We start from the raw sequence: 24748 nt of genomic DNA on the forward strand, positions 1-24748 counted from the left end.
TACTCTGGACAGACTTATTTCATACTTTAATGCGCTGGTTCACGAAAGCCAGATAATTAAACTCGAGTAAGTGTTGAAATAAGACATGAAATGAATGTTCATAGCGTTATCACGACTTCTGTGCGAAGGAAGCACTCATCATTAATTGAACTTATTCCTCGTGTGACTTGAACACATTTATCACGGCCTTCGATCCCCTTTTTTATAATATCTCTTTACATAATTTGTCGCTTAGTGGTAATTTATATTTTCATCCCTCAATTAACGAATCATTTGCATTATAAAAGTTATTAATTGTCAAGACGATATACTCCGCAGGCCGAATGCTTTCCGGAGGAATGAAAGATTCTGACTAATCTTTTGAATTGAATGTTCAAAGGAGAAATATAATTTATAATAATTGATCCAATGGACGATATTTCTAGAACTGTAATTATAGACCTATAAATCGAGATATGAATTAAAGAAAACTACAGATATAAGATTGTTTAAATATGAAATGAATAGCGGTATTATTTATAGTATTTTTTAAAACAAAATAAGAAATGAAACCGGAATGAAGATCTATAAAAATAATCGCTATATAGCTGTGCTTCTGTGGGACAGCCACACCTGGGTACTCAAAACAAAATTCCATCAACGTCATCAAGTATTAGTTATTTTGACCTGCTCCGACCCTTTGCTTCTTCACGCCATCTTTTATATTTTATGATGTTCTTTAGGACCGTACAGAAGGGATTCTTCAGTTCTTGCAGAATGTGGCGTGCGTGAGACATCTCTCTGAGTGTCGTCGCGTGGATAAAATATTAAAGTGTGCATTTCGAGCTAAAAATAGATAGACAAGTAAACTGCAACAGAAATTAACCCCTATGTTCGTCTGTAGAGAAATATATTCCCCTCTCTTTCTGAGCGGTAAACCTCTCGGTAACTTTGAAGTAGAAGTCTTTCATCTCGCAAACTAGACATTTTTAGATTGCCATTATCGCACGTGCGTTGAGACGATGTCTTAAGAGTTTTTTTTTTGTGGCGCAAACGAAAACAGTTCCAAGACCAGTGTTTAATTTTTATGAAGTACACTATTGTAAACTTAATTACTGTAAATATACGTTGCTGTACTCTAGGAAAATCGGGATTATCTCTATTTATGAGCTTTAAAAAGTGTCCTCCTTGAAATGTGAGGAGAAAATAGAATAGTTTCTGGTTTAAAAGAAATGAGTAAAAGATAATATTTGATAAGGAAAACATATATTTTCATTTTCTTCACGATATAACGTGTGTAGGCGTATATTACGGTGTATTTGTTAGTTGTATTCTTTATGGGACAGAACAACTAATTTATTTAATTACTAGTAACGTGAAAATACCTGTCCTAAACTTCATTTCATTATTATATTTTTAAAAACTAAAATAGCATACATTAAATTATGTTAGTGCAGTAATGAATGAATGAATGAATGAATTATTGCATTACGAATGGACAGATATCCAGTGATAACGTTGGTTCATTACAAAAGAGAACAAACACAATTTACACAAAAAAATATAAACCACAAAACAAAGACCTCAACAAAATGCAAATACAAAACTCCAATACAAAACAAAACCAACAACATAATCACAACACAATAATACAGTTACAAAATAATAACACAAATCATAACAAATCAAACAACACAATCACAAAACAGTCATACAATTACAAATACATAACAAATCAAACAACACAATCACAAAACAGTCATACAATTACAAATACAGAATAAATCAAACAACACAATCACAAAAAATCATACAATTACAAAATAATAACACATACAGAATAAATCAAACAACACAACCACAAAACAATCATACATTTACAAAATAATAACACATACAGAATAAATCAAACAACACAATCACAAAAAAATCATACAATTACAAAATAATAACACATACAGAATAAATCAAACAACACAACCACAAAACAATCATACAGTTACAAAATAATAACACAAATACATAACAAATCGAACAACACAATCACAAAACAATCATACAATTACAAAATAATAACACAAATGCACAACAGCACGAATACAAAATCACAAAATGAATGCGACTTACAACACAAATAGAAAAACACAACACATAGATTACATCACCCTTAGCACTAAATTGAAGAAATTGCTGAACTCTTATGCGACACTTGCAATGCTTACACAGATCTGAACGAATTGCAACACAAAACACTTAAACACTTCAGACAGTTGCACTGCGCTGTTTGTTTCCAAAATCTTACGCGACATTGTTGCATATTTTTTTACAAATGTAAAGCATTTACATAATAAAATGTAGGCCTACAATTTATTAAATATCTGTATGATTAATTTACAGAAATATTTAAAGACCTACACCAACAACATAGTTTAGGATATTTTATCTATTCCTTCAAGAAATATAGTTTTCTTAATAAAAAATTTTAGAAAATTTAATATTGAAGAAACAATTAAGAAAAAAATTATTGAAGGTATGGGTAAAAGATCTTAGACTATGTTGTTGATATAGGTCTCTAAAACGTTCCAGTAAAAGAATCATGCAGATATTTAATAAATTGTATATTTTATTATGTAAATATTTACGATTGTAATAAATATGCAAATTTGATATTTTTGCAGATACTTATTAGCTATTTTAATATTCTGAATAGTGTTTTATAAAGTGTAATGTATGTATATTAAGCATGAAGAGTTTTGTTCATTTAGCTTTTATAGTAGCTGAGATATAAAAGAATGAAATTTTTGTAGGCGAATGGTGTACCCCCCTTTAAGAACATTTTAGGTACTACCATTTGCTGAGACATTATATTGCAAAAAAAGGTCTATTCATATTACTACACGAACTAGCAGATAGCCAAATTCTACTGTGATTACTGCGAAGGGATTCATTATTCGTAACGTGCTTCGTATAATCGGTGAAGCGTAGAACAAAACTTATCATATCTCAGAAAAGATTCTGTTAGAATAAATCTGGACTGCTTAATCATATGTTCATCAAGTGTAGGGGTTTAGTAGTAAAAGTACCGGTACTGTCGTATTTCGACTTCAGAGAGATCGTTAATACCGGCGTAACGTCGTTTGTTGCTGTCTGCACAGAAAAAACCTTTTCGTACAGAAATGAAATATATGTAGAAAGAAAAACTTTCCCTGTCTGCGAAGGAGCCGCTTCAGAAAGTTTCGAGAATGGTCTTAAACAAAACACCATGAACATTGAGTGGCCACATTCTCACACTCTGACGTTGTATGAGTACGGCTTACTCAGAAATGCGATTGTTTGATCAGAGAAATAGGAACGTTCTGCATTAAGGATGTGCTGTTCCTGTTTTGCGGAATATCGTGAGGGAAGATTGATTGGGCACGCGCATGCAGATGCAGTAGCGTGCCGCACTTGTTGGAAAAGATTGGCGAATGTCGCAATCAGAACTCGCAATAAATTACCTTCGGTTGCTGCTCCTCAAATTATATGATGCGGAGTACCTACCGGTAGTTTTTTTCTTCATTTTTTCAGGTTACTGTAGTAAGTAAATAGTGCCACATTACAATATTCCAAGTCTGTGTCTCAAGTGTTAGCGCACTGATCTTCCATTCAGGCGACCTGGGTTCGATCCCTGACCAAATCGTGATGGAATTTGTGGTGGGCAAAAAAAGACGTTGCAGAAGGTTTTTTTCCTCAGAGTACTTCCGTTTGCCTCTATAATTCCACCAACACACTCCACCTCCTTCTCATTTATTATATCATCTGCAGTAGTAAAAACAGGCTGGGATGAGACTTGGAGGTACTGCGATGCTATAGGCATCCAACAAGGAAAAAACAGTGCGCAGAAACCAGCGGGAGTGACTGTCTCGCGCAGATGACGTATGCTCTCGTTCCCAGCATGCTCTCACGCCTACTGCAGGGGAATAAGAGGGGTATAGCATGCGCGCCACGAGAAGTCCGAGCTGAGTTTTACTTGTAGGATAGGGTAAACTAGGGTCTGTTGGACAGTCGGGCATGTTGGACACTCTGAACTTTAACGTGTTACCTCGCCACTTGTGGGCACCACATTCTGCTAGAAGTCAATGACGGAAGTAGCCACGAGTGGGGCTACTTCCGTCATTGACTTCTAGCAGAATGTGGTGCCCACAAGTGGCGAGGTAACACGTTAAAGTTCAGAGTGTCCAACATGCCCGACTGTCCAACAGACCCTAGTTTACCCCACCTATAATGTAGGAAGGAATTGGAGCTCCGGATTCCTGGCTCTTATCAGGCTACTCGTCCGCGAGACGGGACACCTGGTTCTATCAGGAGCGTCCACACCTGTGGAGTAACGGTTAGCTCGTCTGGCCGCGAAACCAGGTGGCCCGGGTTCGATTCTGGTCAGGGCAACTTATCTGGTCGAGGTTTTTCCGGGGTTTTCCCTCAACCCAATATGAGCAAATGCTGGGTAACTTTCGGTGCTGGATCTCGGACTCATTCCACCGGCATTATCACCGTCATCTCAATCAGACGCCAAATAACCTAAGATGTCGATAAAGCGTTGCAAAATAACCTATTAAAATAAAAATCTATCAGTAGCTGAGGCAGAATGACCCACCTGTCGGCGTCGGATTCACGAATGCCACCCAGGCCACATGTCGAACTTGGACAATCATCGCATATATATAGGGCGCATAATGGACAAAAGCGTGCCTAACTGTAGGGACCAGAGTCGTGTCCAGTCCTCGTAAATCCAGCCAGCCACATTAAATAAATGGGTGGGAGAAATCGATGCAATGAAAGTGACTCATAGTCTGCTTCCTCACGCATTACGCGTTACGCAACAGTTCAGTTTTTGTATAATGTTGCAAGAGAAATACCAATGTAACGACACAAAATAATATTACATTGTAAAACATTAGCAAAACTTTATTATGTTGCGGAAGTGAAGCATAGACATTTACAAATAAAGACGTAAATCGAATTGCAGAAAATGAAATTCAATTTATGAGAGCAAACACTCGCTAGGATCATAAAAGAAACGAAAATATGACGGAGAAACTTCATTTACATCCTTTCATACACTTTATAAGAATTATCAATTCCAATGAAAATAACATGAATGCCTACAAAGAATGGATTCACATAGAATACCAAAAGCCATGCTTCATTTCCGGTCACATGGGAAGTGACCCTTGGGCCGTCCAAAGAAGAGATGGGCTGACAATTCAGCATTGAGAACCGTAATAGGCTATTGGGCCTTGTACTTGAATTGAAGAAGAAGAAGAAGAAGAAGAAGAAGAAGAAGAAGAAGAAGAAGAAGGAATATAATTTAAGTGCATATACTACGTTTTCATGGGGTATTCAATTCGATCTGAATACGATCCGTACTCAATACGATCCCTGTTTTCATGCAATTTTCGATGCGTATTGAAAACGATCTGAGTAAGGAAGCTGAAGTTTCGAAAGTAGTTATGTTGGTTAACATGTCATCGACATATTTTTTTTTATTTTGTTGGGTTATTTTACGACGCTGTATCAACATCTAACCTCTTTCCAGCTAAAGATTGAAGTAAATGTAAATAAATGCACGTGGCTTAATGGTTCCTGATTGGCTATTGGACGCACAACGCCTCCAAACTCAGGCTTGTCATCTTCTTCCTCATATTAAAGTAGTTCCTTCTAAAATAATAAAATGTATAATATACATGGAATATGAGTGAATTAAACATGCTTATAAGAACACTTTCTTACGATTTAAACAACATGTTTATATAAGTAGTTTCAAACATTGCGTGTTAAATCATTGTAACGTGTATTATGGCAACGCGCATGCGTAATAGGCATTAAATCCCTCCCAAGGTGACTTGCACCTTCACTGAGCACATCAGCACGGCTGGTATAACACAGTGCGAGATTCAGTGTTGTGAAGTCAAATAAATTTCTGTAGAATTCAAGAAATTCTCCACTCTTCAAAGAATAACATTTAATCACGAATCTACAGAAAATTAAAATCCAATATTCCCAGTAGAGAAATAATAAATATTAACCCTCTGTGAGCATTTTACGGGTTAGTTCAATGAATGTGTTGAAATGTCTGCAATATATCAGACTGTGGCTGCCCTGCGTGCTCACTTGCTGAAAACAATGCGCCCTGGTGGCTGCTTTGGTAGCTAGCTTGCGATTGAGGAGTAATACATTTCGGTTTTGTTTACGTCTACTTCAATCTATAGTTGTAAATAGTTTTTTTTTAGGTTATTTAGCGTCTAATGCTAATGAAGGCGAAACGAGTCAGAGATCCGACGCCGAAAGTTACCCAACAATTCTGCTTAAAGTGCTTGAGGGAAAACCTCGGAAAAACCCCAACCAGTTAACTTATCCCAACCAGGGTTTGAACTCGGGCCCGCTCTTTTCAGGGTCAGGCAGTCTAACCGTTACTCCACAGCAGTGGACTATCCTTCAAGTTAGTATGAATCTTATGACTTGTAGTTGTCTAGAGCTGTCACATATACGTATATTATTCGCTGTTGCTATGAGTCACAAAGTCCACTCCTGTGGAGTAACAGCGCGTTTGACCGCGAAACCAGGTGGCCCGGGTTTGAATTCCGGTCGGGGCAAGTTATCCTGTTGAGGTTTTTTCAGAGTTTTCCCTCAACCCAATATGAGCAAGTCAAATGCTGGGTAACTTTCGGTGTTGGACCCCGGATTCATTTCACCGGCATTATCACCTTAATTAATTCAGACGCTGAATTACCTGAGATATTGATATAGCGTCGTAAAATAACTCACTAAAAAATGAGTCACATCGGTCGGAGATGGCGATTTCTCGGAGGTGTGATTTTTTTTATTATAAATACAGTCGGAACCACCGCCAAAATCACAGGTCTTGAAATCACACTCCAACACTAGGATCAACAGGGATTTGAACGCAGGCCTCCTGGATTATAAGCTCAGCACTGAGCAACCGTGGTAGTACAGAACTAATGTAAACCGTTGTTAACGATCTTATGACTGATGCCCACGTGCATCAACGTCGGTTAGTGTAACCACCGGTGAAAATTGTCATCTAACCCCTGGTAAATCATTTTTACGGTGGATCGGTTAGGATTTAAATAGGAGGTTAACCACAGTAATATCTAACCGGCCATATTAGAGCGGTTAAAGGAGATAATCAGTGATTAGTAGAGCAAATAAAACAAAATGGCGGCTAGATTGACCGGTGATTATTTCGAAGATTATTATTGTACAGTACTTGAATTACTTGGATAGAGATGATGGTGAGCGTGAAGTTTCTTTATTGGAAAGAGAGAAATTCTTATGAGGAATTAGCTGACAAAATTTCAGCAGGGATTTCGTTTATCATAATCTACAGTTTCATTTCTGCTGCAACAAATGGATCACTTGAAATAACACAAAAACTGTTATATTACTCCTGTGGATCGGGTGCTTATGTTACGATTCTATGCAACTATTATTTTCTGTATAGCCTATTAATAGGGAACACTCGAATATCTCTTTCTCTATGTCACTGGCTGAACAAAGAGAGGTTATGGATGGATCTTACGATAATGCACAGTTCCTTGGTGTACATGGGGTCCTGTATCGTACATAATTCCTAAATCTTCTGCATCCTTTTCCTTTATGGATATTCCATCTATTTTATATAGGTCTAATATATTTAAATCTAGTAATTAAGTCTATCGATACTTCAACCTCACATTGGGATATAATCATTTTTGCATTAAATTTTCCATTTTGTACGATTTTAACCTAACCACTGAAAAACAAAGAAATTCAACTCGCAAATATAACAGCGTCCAAAGGCAAACAAATGCAACGCGAAAATGTAGGATACGTTCATTTCGATGTAGAACGGAGTAGGCGCAGTCGTTTTTAGACGTTCACTGTTATCTTTGCAGAGGTATGGATGCTTTCTTTTAGTAATTTTGTAGAAGCAGTGTATATACCATCATAGACTTTACGCTGGTTAAATGAGGTGTCAGCTATCCATGTTTAAGTAATCAGTCATTATAAATAGTGCACAGAGATTACATTTTAACCACGGTTACTGTTTAACCGTCGTTTCGTAATCTATGATTAGGCCTACTGCGTTTTTAACCGAGGTTGATGCACTTCGTTATGAATTCCAGTAAGCATTGTGCTGGTTGATAAGCTTCAATTTGAGATAGTTACCTAGTTCACGAACTGTGATTGCTGCCCGGTGACCTTGTGGACATGTAGTTTGCTGGAAGCCTAATTGAAGCCGTTAATTTGATAGCATGGGGTTGCTATTTCTGTCGGTTGGGGTGGGGGCGAGCTGTGTCGTGACTGATGCTATAGGGATGGCAAGCAATTTATTTGATGCCCACCCTTCGCAGCCCACGACTCCGTATTGGAAATGACGACGACCAGACAAAGCGAGGCTTACGAAAACATAAATACGGAGCCTTTCCGTGTGCTAGGCATGGCGTGAGCAGACTTCGTTTGTGGATCCCAGCGTCGAATCCCGATTGATTGATCACGTTGGACGGAGCTCCGAAATGGTCCAGACATCGAATACTTTCCAGACAAAATACTTGTAGTTTGTCTGTATATTAAATTCTGTAAGCACGACTCCTGTTAACGAAATTGTGAGCACATGAAAGCTTCGATTGTGATGCCTCACCACTTACTTTAAAGCTTACGTTTTCAAGAATGTGGTAAAATTAATAAAAATTCAAACAACTTGAGCTACAATTTCGGTAATAATTATAGAGGAGCACTTCTTTTGTAATCTATCAGATGGTGCTAACTTCACGGCTCTGAACGAAAGGATTTTCAACTGTATACTGGCGTTCAAAGATAGGTCATTCTTCTATTCGATAGTCATCGATAATTTGTTGGTGTAAGTGTGGCTTCTTTAGTTGTTATGACTTCTATGAATAGATGGCGAAGATAATAGTCATTGTTTCTAATCGTACATAAATACAGTAGAATCATCATCACTATTTCTTACTAATGTTTATTATTGTCACACTAACATTACTTACACAACTTTCATTATTTACTTTCATGTTGTTTTATGGTCTGGATATTAATGTAATAACTATGTAACCAATTGTATTCAATTAGAATTAGAGTCTGGCAGATTAAATAAATAAATAAATTATTATTATTATTATTATTATTATTATTATTATTATTATTATTATTATAATCTCGTTAATTCGAAAATCTGATTAATCCGAACAAAATTATTTTAAGAAAAAAAAAAATTATTGTAATAGTACAAAGTAGCGAAAAAAAATGTATAAATTCACTCAATGTCTTCTATTTAAAAAAAAATATGAAAATAGCACATTCAAGGGTTCTTACAACAATTAGTGTTTCCTGTACATAATTTACACATCTTTCATGCTCATAACATCACTAATTTTCTGTTCTCGTAATGAATTTGTCAGATTCCTGTTTCATAAAACAATTACCATGACAGGCAAAAGTTTACAGTTTTTCAAGACTTTTCTGACATATTTCATTTTATGCAACAGAAAAGCGTCAATTCATTTGTGATAATTCTACATATTTGTAAAATTATCATCAAATTCTACATATTTGTAAAATTATCATCAAATTCTGACACCTCATGTTTCGTATATCATATGAAGTTGACAATGTATTTATTGTTGCAGTAGTTGGGCTATATTGTAATTGAAGCTATTGAATATCGGTGTGGATTTTAAGAAAAATACTTTATTTTAAGTAAGTCATGCTCAATATTAGCAGCAGTAGTAATGATTACAGGGAACCACGCGGAACAAAGGTTTTTAAAGAAGGGATAAATCTAAATTACATTTTCAATGAGTTTGCATTCATGGAAAAATTTCGCATAAGCAAAATACCAGCTGAAAATATGAGCAAAATAGGAGATATGTTGCACAAAACAAAAATAAATAAAACACTTGATCCAAAATAATTATTATGTTCTTACACCGGATGGAAAATGGAGCTCAGTATCACTTAACTGCTGATGCATATAGCTTATCGAAATCATTCCATATCTCTTCATACGAGCAGTCAATTTGCCAAGAGTTGAGATGGAATTATCGGTGGATCCTTAATAAAAAAAATGGACGCTTCCTTTGAAAATGAGGCTACATTTGTTCATAAGAATGTCGTTGCTTTCTTAGTAAAATTTAGTATTAATTACAATTATATAATTGAATTTCTAACGGTGGTTTAATTTTAACAAATTCAATAATGACGTGCATTGCAGCTCATCCAATCAACTCGTCTCATATCTATTACTTTCATAAAAATATGAAAAAATAAGAAGAAATTTGTTAGCGATGTTACATGTTTACACATATTTTATCTGTCATTGGCATGTTTAAGAAACGCTGTTGACAATTCACAAATTGTATTTGTCAAAATTGTCAGAAGCAAATGCCACAATATTCTGACATATTTGTAGAATTGTCATGATTGTAGGACTTGTCAGTTTATGAAACAGGGCCCTGGTTACATTCTGAATAATAAAATTCATCATTGCATCAGATTAGACCAAATGTGGGTTATTACGGCCTGAGAAAGGAACTAGTTTCTTATTTACTTACTTACAAATGACTTTTAAGGAACCCGCAGGTTTATTGCCGCCATCACATAAGCCCGCCATCGATCCCTATCCTGTGCAAGATTACTCCACACTCTATCATCATATCCCATCTCCCTCAAATCTATTTTTAATATTATCTTCCCATCTACGTCTCGGCCTCTCCAAAGGTCTTTTTCCCTCCGATCTCTCAACTAACACTCTTTATGCATTTCTGGATTCGCCCATACGTGCTACATGCCCTGCTCATCTCAAACGTCTGGATTTAATGTTCCTAATTATGTCAGGTGAAGAATACAATGCTTGTAGTTCTGCGTTGTGTAACTTTCTTCATTCTCCTGTTACTTCATCCCTCTTAGGCCCAAATATTTTCCTAAGAATCTTATGCTCAAACACCCTTAATCTCTGTTCCTCAGAATGAGGGTCCAAGTTTCACGACCATACAGAACCGGAGGAACAAGTTTCAGGTGAAGAAAAACTATTAAGTTATTCATTCCTTTTTAAAATATTTCCATACACTATTTTTTTAATTCTTGTTCATTTTATACAATCTTATATAAATTATAACGAGTTTGTTATCTATCTATAACTTGGTTTTTACAGGTTTTTCCCCATGGTTTCGTTTGTAGATATGTCCATATTAAAGAAGCAAGACGTTTAAGAACATGAATATCGATTTACTTCAAGAGGGACTATGAAACCAACACATTTAAAGGTTTGTTTGAGATGCATGCTCTTAATTACCTTAAGTATTCGGTAATGCGAGCTGATGCCATTTGTTTAACCCCTTGCGTGCTAACGACACGATAAGAAATATCGGTATAATTTGCTCCTAGCGACGTGGAAATTTTTACACATTAACTTTTGACCTTGACATTCACACATTTTATACAGAAAGTCCATGTAAGAAACTTGAAGTCGCAATGCGCTTTACACGCAAATCAGTAACTCAAGACTTTGTTTATTATGCACGCTCAGAAAAATATTTCGGTGGTAGAGAGAAACCCATATATGTAATTTATCAAAACCTTGCTATGTGTATGTATCAGAAGTTTATTTTACACTTACCTATTGAAACGTATTAGCTTTTCGTATCTGATAGATTTAAAAGATTATGTTTTATTTAACGTCGCTCGCAACTGCCGGGGTTATATCAGCGTACAAACGATATGTGCCATGTTTAATTTCCTTGAAATCGGCACAAACAGTCGAGTGATTTGTGAATATTAAAAGGTAGAACACTAACAATTTGATTTATAAGCATGAGAAACAGTTTGTTTTTCTTAGTTTGTTTTTCTTATTGTCAGTAATGGGTTGTTTCACAGCTCAATATGTTTGCAGGGAATTTAATTGGATGTTGAGACAATTTATGTTGAAAAAATTAAATAATAATTGCAAGTATACAGTTTTTTGTGTTTTCCCACACATTGTCATCTTGGCACATATACCGTTTTCCTTTTCCAGTCCACAATTATCATTCTAGGATTGAGATTTTACTTTTTCTCATTTCGTTTTCACCAATGCGAAGATTTGGAACTATTATTTCACGTTCACAAGGACTGAAACTCCTGTACTTCGTTCCATAATGTCTGACAGGAAATGTAAACTTGCTGGCAGGGAAGGAGAGAAGTATAATTGCTATTCAACCAATGGCAGAAGTTTTATTCCACGCTTGTCATGAAGTTGGGCAGGGTAGAACGCTTCAGACTGCCCAACGTCAAGACAAACATAGAATGAGACTTCTGCCATTGGTCGAATAGCAATTATACTTCTCTCGTCTCCTCTGCCGGCAATGTTACATTAGCGGCTCGCCATAAAAAATAGGTGAAGTGCTGTTCAAATACACAAATGCATGAACAGTTTACCAATATAATGAGTAGGTTTACTATTCGTAAACTACGTACAATTTTATTAGTTCTAAAACACATGCAAACAGGAAAATTAATTTATTTCAGGACTCAACCAATACCTTGCATACAAAGTCAATTCTCCTATCTTTTAAAGCAGCAAACCAGTCGATGATGTCTTCATAAAATGTCTGAATTTAACTGAGAGTGGACAGTATATCTCTATGCATAAATCTCCTGTATGTAATTATACAGGGACATCATTTTATTTTTACTAACATTTCTAATATTAACCTGGCTATACCTTTGGAATAAAAAGATTGAGAACCGGAATCGACGTTTGCTACCCCATTCCACGACTGGAGTTCGATGATACTGGCGTAAAATACAAACAAATCACTTTACTAGGTATAGGAGGGAAGAAAAGTAGTTCATCCATTTACGTAAACTAGGAAATATCGGGATTTTCAGTTTGTTAATTTTTATTAGGTTTTTCTTTAATCAAAATATAGTACAGTATTAACAATAAGTGTTTTTACTCACGAATTGAGCTATCCATTCGGACGTATTCATATACAGTGTATATTATTCTATCTACAGCACATTGGCGTATAATATAAAGAATGAAGTTAAATTGAAAAATAATCATAATATGAATAATTAAACACACTTTTGAAATTGCTGGCCGTTTATTTCGTTACAAGCTTCAGTTCTTTTGTGCATATTATCACACTATATACTATTGTACCTAATTCCAATTATCAGTTTCGGCTTCGTACTAGTAACTTATGTTGAAATAATTCTGTACCTACTCTATAAAAGAGTACCTTACGTACTGTAAATTCAATCTTCATTTCTGCCCGATCCGAAAAGATAAAATTATTCAGACATGTTATCTACTGTCCTTCCAAGTGGTTTTTAGCAGGGTCATAGAAAGGGGGGAACTCACGTGACAGTTAATTACTTAACGAGGCCCCTTTTAGTTAAGTTATTTTAAACAGTTGTATAATATTACGTAGACGCCCAATTCTTAACAGAAATTAATGTTTTCAGAAAAGAGCTAAGACAGCCCAGCCACTAGCCTTTACAGAGGGGCGAACAGAAGCGAGTGGGGGAAACCGGGATGCAACGTAGGCAAACGGACGACAGTACTTGTGCGAAAATATGATTCAATATTGAAAGCTCTTATACTCACTAACTCAGTACTGCTTACTATGACCGCATACCCGGCCTTGGTTCTGTGTGGAGAACGGTTGGAAGTTTACTAGTAGAGGGGGTGGGAGTGAAGTACATTAAAAAATTCAGATACAATAAAAATTGAAGTAAAAATAAAATGATGTCCCTGCTTATCTTTCTTTCGAAAATGTAAGAATTATTCACCAGTGGCGTAGCGTCAATGTAAGCTAAAAAGCTTAGCTTCCCCAGTTAATAATAATTTCATAATAAACCTGCAGTTTATGGAAAAAATATTTATTAATTTTAATAGAATTTATATTTACGCGTTAAATATTGTGATGCGGCAGCTCAGGATTATTTGTGATGCAGCAGTAAACAAGAAGCCTGTACACACCAGCTTCCAAGCAGACCGGTTTCTTCTGTGTAATCCACCCCGCAGATTTTCCATCCCTTTTAAACTACCCTAGTCGCAAGGCTCGAAAAGAAGCTAGCTTTAACATTTAAAATAAGTAGTTTCCGAGTTATCCCTATTCGTCAGTTGTGTTCAGTTGAAGTGTTAGTGTGCATTGTGGCTGATATAATAAATAATGAGCGAAATAACAGTTCCTGACACTAATTTACTTGAATTTTTTAGGACAGTTGTATTATCAAGACTGACTTACGAACAAATGTGTGATTAAAAAAACAAATGACCGACTCCCTTGCTGTCAATGAAGGACACAACCAAAAGACAGATGCATACTTACGTAATGATACTAATATTGTGATTTCTCTAAGTATGACAGGGGGTGAGCTAATGTTATACGTATACGTGTCTATTTGTTAAGAGATATGTGTAAACCGTGAAATCATATTTTACTACGTATCATTTGAGGTCATGCCTTATTGGTGTTACTTACGATGTTCCAACCAATCTTCGACTGCTGACTTGACATTGACTACTATTTATTTTAAGACTGTATTTTTGTATTACATTTTCTCATATTGCATGAAAGACAACTTGAGTTAGCTTCCCCTGCTCAAAATTTCATGCTACGCCACTGTTATTCACAATCCCCTATGTACGGCTGCCATTGGATAATAAATGTGTTTTTTCCTCCTACTGAAAAATTGTATATTTTGCACATAGGAGTTATTGCAGGAACAACGACGATATAATCACCAGTTAAAATAATGGCACTTCTACCCTTTATTCCCTGTATAATGGAAAGTTGAAAACGAACCCTTCTGTAAGTGTCTCGTACATTGCTTTTCTCTGTAGAACACTGAAGGCAAGGATGACTGTGGCCTAGAGATGGATTTGAAGTGTAGGACGCGACATTAAAGAAACAGACCTGACCGCCACCTCACTTTATGATCCCTGCGACCAAGGTCAGATTATTCACCCATGTTTTATAGTGGCATAAAAAACTCAGAGGGTTCTTGGATGAGCCGGGGTTGTAGTACATTGACAGTATGCACGCCACTCTAGGGTTTCATGGTGGGTGGTAAGAGTCATTGACTAACACTAAAGTAGTCAACGTTACTTTTAACTTAAAATTTAGCAACCCCTTCTCTTAATAGCAGCGAGAGTAACGTTGCAAACGCATCACCACCACGCCACTTCCATCATCATAAATTCTTTAACGAAGATAAATTACTATTGTTATCAATATCTTTTTAGCCATCAACGTCGTCTGGAGGTACCGAGTGTGACATATTCTCCGATACTGCCGTGGGTTCGAATCCCACTTCGGCTGATTACTTGGTTGGCGAGATTTTTCTAAGTCAAATGGCAGGTAATCCCATGACACATCTGAAACATTTCGCTACTACAAATTCCACCGACACAAAATAACTGCGCAATTGATACAGTGTTAAATAATAGACAATAAGAAGTCATTAAAAGTATCAACATAATCATAGGTCTATAGAAAATGATACTATTATGTGATACAGACACATAAGTCATTTCAAAGACATATATTACAATTTTATTATACAGAATTATTTTTTTTAAATTTATTTCTGAGTTACTATTACATTACAAAAAGGAAGGAAGGTTAGGTCTATATGCTGTTTAAACTCAATTTTCTACTATAACCATGTATCTAGGCGAATGAAAAGATAGGAATATTTATACGACAGAATTAGTCATTCGATAAGGATGCGAAATCTGAACTATCAAAACATACAAAATAAAATTAATGCATTAAAAATGAGAGGAAAAAAAACTAGGATTGTAAGAAATGAGGTAGCCTAATGAGATAATTTATAACCTAATGAATGCAGAAGAAATGATAAGCTTAGATAAAATAAAAAATGGAAGTTTAAGATGATTATTAGAATAGCTGGTAAAATTAAGAGAAGATAAACAGCCAATGGAACTCTTTGAATGTATTTTTTTACTTGGTTATTTAACGACGCTGTATCAACTACGAGGTTATTTAGCGTCGATGAGATTGGTGATGGCGAGATGGTATTTGGCGACATGAGGCCGAGGATTCGCCATAGATTACCTGGCATTTACCTTACGGTTGGGGAAAACCTCGGAAAAAACCCAACCAGGTAATCAGCCCAAGCGGGGATCGAACCCGTTCCCGAGCGCAACTTCAGACCGGCAGACTGGTTTCTTTCATACATTCTTCTGTGTAACCCACCCCTCAGATTTTCAATCCCTTTCTAACTAAACTGCCCTGGTCGCAAGGCTCGCAAGAAGCTAGCTTTTACATTGAAAATAATTTAGTTTGCGAGTTATCCCTTTCGTTAGTTGTGTTCAGTTGAAGTGTTAGTGTGCATTGTGGCTGATATAATAAATAATGAGTGAAATAACAGTTCCTGACACTAATTTACTTGAATTTCTAGTACAATTCCATTATCAAGACTGACTTACGAACAAAAATGTGATTTAAAAAACAACCGACCGACTCCCTTGCTGTCAATGAAGGACACAACCAAAAGAAAGATGCATACTTACGTAATTATACTAATACTGTATCTATTGACCTTTAATGTGTAATTTCTCTAAACACGACAGGGGTGAGCTAATGTTATAGGCCCTACGTATACGTGTCTGTTTGTTAGAGATATGTGTAAACTGTGAAATCATATTTTATTGGTGTTACGAGTTATCTTCCTCTCCTCAAAATTTTATGCTACGCCACTGAATTGTACTTCTACCTCTGAGTCAGTGTTCTGGTTACAAGGGCTACATCTTTTAGTAAAACAAACGCTATGAACAATATTTGAATCTGCATAATTTTGATCCCGTAATCACGTAAGAGTGCCATAAAATGCAAATCGAAGTGATATATATGTATACAATTCTACGAGGTCATAGCCACCCTTTGATGCTTTTATGGTGAGCGTATGGACGTATGATAAAATGCGCAGTTACTTTCAGGTCGGATAAAGGTCCGTGCCGTGGTTGCATGTTCGTCATTGTTTTTATTGTTATAGGAACCCCAAAGAGTCTTATCTTCGCGCAGAGAGATGTGGGGTGCGATAAGAGGGCGTTGAACGCAAGAAATCACCCCTCATGGCGTGTGCCGCAGTACACCTCAAACGCCTTACTTCGTCTTAGGTTAATGAGGGGAAAGTTCCTCTCTATATCGTATGCTAAGAAAAGCGGGAGAACTCTGAGAATTCCTGTCAAGTTAGATATTAAATCTTCAACTGCCGTAATTCAAAGAAAAAATGTTCGAACTCTCAGGAAACACAAGTACTGTAAATAGGTCTACATGTAGTAGATAAGGAACGGAAAATAACTTGAAAAAAAAAAGACAGTGTCTGCTTTTAATTAACATATTTATGTTAATGAAATTAATTGCGTTTTAACGTGAAACGCTTCTGTTCGAGGATCAAATGGAGAATATATTACGGATGTTTCAACATCTAACATCACTTCCTTTTGGTAAAATAAAATTCCTAAAGTTTATTATAAGGCAGCACCATCAATTTCGTTATTGTTTCAGTCTGTAGATGGTAGTAATTAATGTGGATGAAGCACTGCCTGCTGGATCACATCCTATGGCTGCTTACACTGTCTGCCCAATCAACGCTTATGCACGAGTAGCCGCAAGGTGTCAAAATCTGAAAGCTAGAATTTATAAAACAGTTATATTACCGGTTGTTCTATATGGTTTCACAACCATGTGAAACTTGGACTCTTACGTTGAGAGAGGAACAGGTTAAGGGTGTTTGAGAATAAGGTGATTAGGAAAATATTTGGGGCTAAGAGGGATGAAGTTACAGGAGAATGGAGAGTGGAGAAAGTTACACAACACAGAACTGCACGCATTGTATTCTTCACCTGACATAATTAGGAACATTAAATCCAGACGTTTGAGATGGGCAGGGCATGTAGCACGTATGGGCGAATCCAGAAATGCATATAGAGTGTTAGTTGGGAGGCCGGAGGGAAAAAGACTTTTGGGGAGGCCGAGACGTAGATGGGAAGATAATATTAAAGTGGATTTGAGGAAGGTGGGATATGAAGATAGAGACTGGATTAATCTTGCTCGTAACGTAATCCACCATATTCAATCGCTGTGAACAAGTTGAGTACATGCAGAGAGAATAGCAAAACCATTTTCTTTGTGTAAGACGGACGAGTTGTAGTAGATCAAGTACAAATCTTCCGTGGGCCGAAATGAGACAGAACGAAGTGGGAATAATTCTTTATAGTCCTCCAGATTTCATCGTCCCCTGTCGGGCTTGAAGCCGCAACCACCGATCTAGAGCAAGCATGCGAAACACTACGGCCAAACATTTGCGTCACAGAAATTTGCGTTATGATAGTTTCTGTACACAGTCAGTTATTGAAACTCCGTAGTTACTAGGCTAGGTAACGCGTTTCATTTGTCAGTCATTCTGGATAATACAAACAGATAACAAAGTCTCTAGGAGGTTTGTGCTGAAATCTCCGACTGCAGTTATACTAGTGCACCGAAATTCTTCGAATTGTATAATTGCGAGTGAAATAAATCTTGTGAGAATTCTGAAAATGTAAGTACTATGTTCTGAGAGAAAAATATATTATTGTGTGACTCGTTAATTTCAGTATTAATTAATGTATTGAGACACTTAAAGCCTTATTCATTACATCAGACCAAAATGAAATGACATTATCTATACTTATAATTTTAAAATTAGGAAAGAATATATTAAATTTGTATATTTGCGAGTTAAGAATATCATGGCGGGGAAGTCTTATAACTTAGGTTAAATTTATAATACTTAAGTTATAATGAACATTTTAAGCAGGAAATTAATTTGTTTAGGCCTAATATTTGTAATAATGGAATTGAAAAGCGCGGTAGTTTGTAATTTATGGGTGGTTGTTGGAGACTGGTGGAACCTCGTAAGTTCTGCAAAAGAATTTTACAGTGTTACATTTGTTCGGATCAAATTTGTACACATTTAAAAGACAATAACTAAAATTTCTTCAATCATTTATTGTTATAATACACTGTTCTCTTAAATTGACTGATCATATTGAAAATTAAATCAATAGCTTTCCCAAAACACACTGTGGATATTTTGTATAAAATAATTTTCATCTCGAAAAGGAAGCAAAAACGAGAAAAATTGTATTAAACTTCTTTGTTTGAAATATCTCAAAGAATAACTCCTTGAAATTAATTACATAACTTACCGCTCATTCTGCAGCCTATATATATTTATTTTTCATTATTAACTGCTACGCTTTATTAATGTTATTAGTGCTTTGCTGGAATCAGTGTTATGGGCTATGTAGTTTCTTGGGGCCATATTCATAGATACTGTCAGTGCGGGCTTCCGATGGATGATAGCGAACTAACATTTTTCGTATTCATAAACCAGTGCTAGCGATATGATATGATATGAATCCTGTACAAGTAACCAGTCGATAGACGGGGCTAGTTTAGCACGCTCGTAGCGCGGGCTAGCGAAATGTCTATGCATAGCACCGTTGATGTCTCTGATCATTTCACGGCAAGGGATGAACGATTTATTTCGCTGTCGATCTATTAAAATGTTTAATCAGTCAACCAGCTGCAATTAACCTATTAATCTGACAGTTAATAAATTTCAACCTCAACGGTTTTACGATACAGAACTTAGAGAGAGTCATAGATTATTTCCTTAACTGGTCATTTATCAGATATATAATCCTATCTCTTTACTCGCGCCTTCTTTCTTTGCAGTTGTATATTAATATTTTATTTGGTACTTGCCCTATGGCAATATGCAATAATGAGGCTTGTTGAAATTGATCACCTAGTATTGCTGTTTGTTGTTTAGTCAATTGTCCGAAGACAGGTCTGAACCTCACAAGTGATACCAACATGGCACCACTTATGACGCAACTAAGCCAGGAGATAATGGGGTAGGGTCACGAGTTCCTTTTCCCCTCCATTGCATACATCGCCGACTAGCTACATGTTACAGTACATTAATCAGACTTCACATGCATATAGCCAGTGCCAGCGTTTTTGGCGCGTGTCCTTGAGTAAAAAGCCAGTCAGTGAGCACTGGTTGCCAGTGTAGCTGAGAACAGTACCACCCAACACGTCACGTCAGCAATCTGCCCACTGCGTCAAAGGCAAGACACTCGCACTTCTCGTTTCTGGGGTGTGTCCTTGAGTACCTGTCCAGTCAGTGGCATCTGTTGCCTCTTCGGCTGAGACTGGTACCACCTCCTAAACAGATGTGGCGTCACCAATCTGCCAATCACAGTTGTCAGTTTTCTCGCCCACATTTTGTGGCAAAGATAAGATACTCGCTCTAAACGTTCCTATTATTTATTTCACACGCCAGAAACGATGGCACTGGCTGTACAAACAATTTATTGTTCTTCCTCTGACACATATCGTCAAGTGAGATGAACTGCCTGATAATCTGTGTCAGTTAATGGAGTTTAAATTTGACCCAAGATAGAAGTTCGTTTTACCTTCATCTTAGGCGAACTGTAAAGGTAAGCGTTCTCTACATCGTATCGCACTCATCGGACGAATCGCACGGATCGCAAAAAGACAATCTTTGCTGTAATTGTTATGTAACCGCATTCACTACATCGTATCGCACGCATCGGCTCTCGGCAAATCCATTCACGTTTCTCGGATGAGCAACTTTTCCGATGCGTGAGATCATGGCCTTCTTTAATAAATCAATTTTAATTGCTCAACTGTTATTATTATGTTGTGCCATGTTCAGTTTCGCGCCAAAATGACAGACGGAAAACTTATTTCGCTTGTAGGAAACTGCGAAGAATTATGTAATTTAAGATATTCCTATTACAGTATCTAATCAAGTCGTTTCTTACGTATATACAGTATTATGTAACCAATATCTCTTTCGTTTCTTCCTCTTCAATTAAGAAGCATGAAACAATTACAAATTCTTATTCACTAACACTCATGATTAATAGACCTAACCTCAAACTCTTCTGTTTTCAGCAATGTCAATATCGTACGTCATATATTTTAAACAGCTGTTACAGAATCCGATGAGACGATGAGGTACAGCCGTTACAGTGAACGCACTGCACTTAAAATATCCGGTGCGTGCGATTCGTACGAGGAGTGCGATACGATGTAGTGAACGCTTATCTTAAGTCACCTACAGTACGTAGGCCTATATACATATGAGCAAGTTTGTTTGTTATTGATACAGTAGACAGTAACTCAGAGAATTTTGAATAATCGTGGCGTGTATAGATTTCTCGGTCATTGAAGCAAAGGGCAGCTATATCAGTGTCGGAGTAATTACTATGCACAGTAAAGAAGAAAACGGGCGAGAAGCACGATAAGATGTCTTCTGCACGCGGCAGCTAGCACGCCATGAGGCGAGGAGGAATATCACGAGATGCAGGTTGCGGTCAAATGTTTACCGCAGCGAACAACACTGAGACCTTTTACTGCGTTAATGATGGGTTGCTTCACGATGTCGAATCCATTATGAGGTTATTTATATTTTTATTGAGGATTCTATTTTATGTCCGCAAGGTTGAATGACAAAAACTGAATTGCAGTTTATATTTAGGAGACCTTTCGATTGATTTCCCATGTGATTAGGGCCTGGTAACTGCCTCAAATGGAATGGCGGAATCCGATTTCTAACAGAAAGTCTGTACTATTTTATTTGTATTCTCTGCATACTGCTGTACTAAGCATAGAGGGGGTAACTGGAAATTTTATTTAAAAAATGAGATAATGACATTTAGCAATTCTGGGGAGTATTTTGCGCCTAAAACTAGAGTTTATCGTCGTATCAAGGCTCTAATTGCCTTAAAAATAATGCACAACTAGGGGTTCCGCATACTGCGCATAGATGGCAGGACTGTGACCCATTTTGAAGTTGCACACCACTTCGGCGGGCTACGTTATGCATGATGTGTAGGCCTAAGCCTACTTGTGAAGAATTATGTCGTGTACTAGAGTGAGTGTATGTGTAAGTGTAGTGTAGGGAATGAGTGAGGATGATGAAGATGAGGAAGGGAGAAGGGGAAATCCGGTGCCGGCACGTAGCATCCTCCTGTCGAATAGCACGAAGGGGGCCGCCAGGCTTAACGTTCCCATCTGACGGACGAATCACTATCAGCAGTGACATATGACTTCTCTTCATAGTGCATTTATTGTTATTGTTGGAACTTTTTTCCACTACACTGTAACTACTGCTTCCATTATAATTTGTTATTATTATGATCTCCATCCTATCCTCCTATCATTGTGACTTCTATGTATATAGTTCCCGTAGACGATGGATCGGCCTTTCTCTCTAAACTTTGACTGATAGAGATGATATTCTTTGCCTCTCGATTAGTACACTTCTATTTTCCCCGTCTTTTTACACTTGAACTCTAATTCTCTTAAAATACTCCTTAAACTAGTGCTCCCCAAATTAATGATGGGTGATTTCATGTAGAATGGATAATAACTTCGAAATTGTAGGAGAAATGTTGTGCAAAAGATAAAAATCGTGAATCGTTTTTATAACACGCATTTCTCAAAGTCATCAATATTAGCAGCGGTCTTTTGCCATTTGTAAAAATTTTGACTTGTTCCACATTTTAAAGCTTTATTGTAAAAAAAAAAAAAACCTTTGTTTTCCTGATGCACTCTTTGATGCTCCTTCATCCCCATGTTATTTCTGTTCAGGCAAAATCCTCTTCACCTTTGTTAGAGAGACGTTTCCCTCTGCTACTATCTGTATCTTATTTTTGACTACTCTGCTCATAAAGGTAAAGGTATCCCCGTAACATGCCATGAAGGCACTTGGGGGGCATGGAGGTAGAGCCCCATGCTTTCCATGACCTCGGCACTAGAATCAGGTGGTGTGGTCGGCACCACGCTCTGACCGCCTTTTACCCCCGGGAAAGACCCGGTACTCAATTTGATAGGAGGCTGAGTGAACCTCGGGGCCGTTCTGAAAGTTTGGCAACGAGAAAAAATCCTGTCACCACCTGGGATCGAACCCCGGACCTTCCAGTCCGTAGCCAGCTGCTCTACCAACTGAGCTACCCGGCCGCCGACTACTCTGCTCATTTCTTCATAAAATTGTATAAATTGAGAACGATCTCTCTTGTTCATCTCCTGTTACAGGTCAATTTCTTCTAAGCAACTGAGGATAGTTTTGTTTAGTGTTGTAGCTCCTCCCCCGGCTATCGCAGCCCATTGCTTGACCCATCCCATCCCTGCAGAAGACCACCACCATAAAGATTCGCTTGCTAACTACTTCTTTTCTCACAAGTGCCAAAAAGATCTACGACACTTTGACACAGTCATCTGGTTTTTGTACGAAACAGTTTAGCTGTCCTTATTGCCCTGTTATCTGGCAATGGTCTGTAGAAAGACATTCTCCGGGGAAGACATTAGAGGGTTTCTTTCATCTGCAGTCTCTAATGGATGTTGGTTGAAGGAGAGAGTTTGTATTATTTATGATAGTATCATGTATCCGTTATTTTATGAGATACTAAAAAGTGAAGCTGACATACTGGAATTGGTCTATCTTGGTATAGTAAACAAATAAAGTATTGGTAGGCTACTTATACGAGTATTTTTCATTTGGTCATGAAGGTATCCTAAATACAAAATAGGGAGACCCTTTTTTTGTGCATTCGCTACATTCCAAATGTAATTATTGTCTTTTTACACACAGATAAAGAATCCTTATTCGGATAGTAACGTACTTCCAATAACAGTATTAAATAGATGTAACAAACGAATATCTGAAATTACAAAACAGACTTGAATAATACAGTTGGCTGTGCGTTGTCAAAAATTGCCTATCTGAGTAACAGGATTTTTATATAGTTTCCCCCACTCTTTGCCATCCATGATAATGAATTCGATATGTAGCTCCGATTCGTACATAATGACACGGTACAAAGACCTGAAAACTTTGTACCATATAGAACATTGTGAAAAACTTAAAACATCAATGCTATACTCTGTTCATAAGTAGGTAGATGGTACAATTTTCATTCATTTTTTATTTGTTCTATTGCACCTGTCGACAAGTGATTGCATTGCGTCCACACATAGTTCTACGCAAAGATATGCAGTATAGCAAAGCTGTATACCTGTCGACAGGTGATTGCACCCACATGTAATTCTACTTAAAGATATGCAGTATAGGAAAGTTATGCACCTATCGACAGGTGATCGGATCCACGCGTAGTTCTACGTAAAGATATGCAGCATAATAAAGCTATGCACCTGTCGACAAGTGATTGCACCCGTACGTAGTTCTACTTAAAAATATGTAGCATAGGAAAATTAGGCGTCTGTCGACAGGTGATCGCACCCATACGTATTCTACGTAAAAATAATCGGCGTAAGAAAGCTATGCACCTATCGAGAGGTAACGTAAAGATATGCGGCAAAGGAAAGTATGCACTTACTACAGGTGAGCACCCACACGTTGTCATGCAACATAGAAAAGTATATATCTGTCGACAGGTGATTGCATCTATACGTAGTTGTATGTAAATATATGCGGCATAGGAAAAATCAGCACCTGTCAACAGGTGATCTTCTTGAAAATATGCAGCATAGGAAATGCAGCATAGTAAAGCTATGCACCTGTCAACAGGCGATCGTCCCCACACGTAGTTCTACGTAAAGATATGCGGCACCTGTAGATTTTTTTCATCCAATGCCGGGTACTTAACTTGTAACAT

At 37.1% G+C, this 24748-nt stretch overlaps 1 protein-coding gene across 5 annotated transcripts in view; it reads left to right on the forward strand.

Moving 5' to 3' along the window:
- Nucleotides 1-24748, forward strand: part of LOC138716359 (cyclin-dependent kinase-like 2) — a 142781-nt gene that overhangs the window by 75154 nt on the left and 42879 nt on the right. The window contains exon 1 of one of the 5 annotated variants that reach the window (XM_069849361.1): nt 18477-18591. The exons of the other annotated variants lie outside the window; for them this stretch is intronic. The gene's annotated coding sequence lies outside the window, so the exon portion shown is untranslated. Of the gene's footprint in view, nt 1-18476; nt 18592-24748 lie in introns of those variants that run through there. 5 annotated transcript variants of the gene reach the window in all.

Source organism: Periplaneta americana, chromosome 16 (assembly GCF_040183065.1).
Source record: "Periplaneta americana isolate PAMFEO1 chromosome 16, P.americana_PAMFEO1_priV1, whole genome shotgun sequence".
Lineage (NCBI taxonomy): Eukaryota > Metazoa > Arthropoda > Insecta > Blattodea > Blattidae > Periplaneta > Periplaneta americana.